Genomic DNA, 2096 nt, shown 5'->3' with positions numbered 1-2096 from the left:
CTCGATCTCCTGACCTCGTGATCCGCCGGTCTCGGCCTCCCAAAGTGCTGGGATTACAGGCTTGAGCCACCGCGCCCGGCCCAAGGCCTCACTCTTGACCTTAATATCATACTAACTGTGTAAGCTTTGCACACAAAACTAGCCATCACAGTATTAATTTTCATTACAGAAAAATTGGAACATATATAAATGTCCAAAAAATAGGGCAATGGGTAAACAAATTTAAATGATATTTTAAGAGTTTGCAATATCATGGGAGAAATGCTTATGTTATAAAATGAAGTGGAAAAAAGCAGGTTACAAAATTGCACGTATAATATAACTGCAAGTATGCCAAAGAGCCCATAAAAATCTTAGGAGGAATTAAAACAAAATGCTATTAAGGGTTGTCCCTTGATGGAGATAACTATGGTTCATTTAAACATTCCACTTTATTCTGCTTTTGTATTTTCTAACTGTCTGCAATATACATGCACTACCTTAAAATTATTTTAAAGCTTAAATAAAAATAAATATCCACTGAGTGAATGATTGCTGCATTGGATACCCTTTGAAGACTCATCCTCTCTCTCAAAATCTTTACTCCCAGCAGGAACAGTGGTGGGATTGGGGAGTGACCTCTACCCTGGCCTGCCTCGGTGGGAGAATAATAGTAAATGAGGTCACATTTCTAAAGGATTATGTTCTCCTTACAGCCCTAGTGATCCTCACAGAAAAAAGGAAGGCAAATAAAAAGCAGCAGGGAGGATGCAGGGAGTGGGAAACACAATGGCGGGGGAGAAAGAGGTGGCAGAGGAGATGACTTGGGGAGGAAAGGGGAAGAGATCAAGGAAACCTGGAACATCCAGAAGGGTCAGGAAACTGGGAGGGGAAAGTGAATGAGTGATGAGGCATGATAAGAGAGGGCAGATGAGAGAGAGAGAGAGAAACAGAGAGAGAGAGAGAGGGAGAGAGTCTACACAGCAAACTGGTAAGGGATTTAATTCATTTCACTCTGCTAAGCTGCAACGTTTTTCTCCAGTGTTACAGAAACCATTTTCTTCAGTTAAATGCTGAAAATCTAGGGGAAGCCTTTTCCTGGGTTTGCAACTTGAATCTCTCTCCCTGCCTGGCCTTCCCCACCATCCTCAAGGCTCCAGCCAAGAGTACCTCTTTGGACTGTAGCCATTACAGTGTTCGAGGGACAACCAGGCCTATCCGTGCTTCAATCCAATCAGCCAGTACTGGGAGTTTTGGTACCAATGGACAAGCATTAGGACATAAACGCAGGATTAAAGCTCAACTGTTCCAGAGCACAGTGTACAAAGGCTGCTTAAAGCTTCCAGTTTGCAAACCAAATCATGGAACAATGTAAGATCTTCAAGAATCATCTGTAGAATTCAACCACAGAGAAAGAAATGAGGCCCAGAGAGAAGAGTTGGCCAGGGCCAACAGCTGGTTGGCAGGGGAGTCTGGGCTTTGTGATTCCTTACCCAGTGGAATGATAGCTTCTGATAGGAGTGATGTTTTGTGTTTTCAAAGTGCGTGGTGTGAATCTGACTACTCTTTTTACCTTCATAATATGCATTGGGGTAGGTAACCCAGTAATAAGTTCTATTTTTGTAGGTAGAAAATCAGCAGCTCAGCCAGCTCATGGAATATTCTCCCAGCATCACTGAGCTGACGACTGCTGGAACTGGGGCTCACACTAAATTTTCTTGGGAACATGTACAGGGGGCTTTTTTTGCGAGGCCTCACACCCTCCAGAGGAACTTTCAGCCATAGAAAGTGAGGAGCAGTTTTGATTTCTGCAGTTTGCTGGAGCCCTCGGGTCAAAGTTTCTTCTTGGTGCAGCACAGCAAGTGTTAGAGGCATATAGTGAGTGTGTCCAAGTTTTTATCATAATTTTCTGGTTTCTGCTGTAAAATCCTCTACTTGGCTACAGTTTTGATAGTGTGAGGCCTCAAACCCATTATCACTGAGAACCACTGAGAAAGCATTTACTATATATAGAAAACAGGGTAGGTTCTCGGGATACAAAGAGATATGAGATATTGCTCTGGTCAGCAAAGATAGGATGATTTTAGCTGTGGAATAAGGACACATACATAAATGTA

Source organism: Colobus angolensis, unplaced genomic scaffold, assembly GCF_000951035.1.
Source record: "Colobus angolensis palliatus isolate OR3802 unplaced genomic scaffold, Cang.pa_1.0 Scaffold3, whole genome shotgun sequence".
Taxonomy (NCBI): Eukaryota; Metazoa; Chordata; class Mammalia; order Primates; family Cercopithecidae; genus Colobus; species Colobus angolensis.
This window is presented reverse-complemented; position numbering follows the sequence as displayed.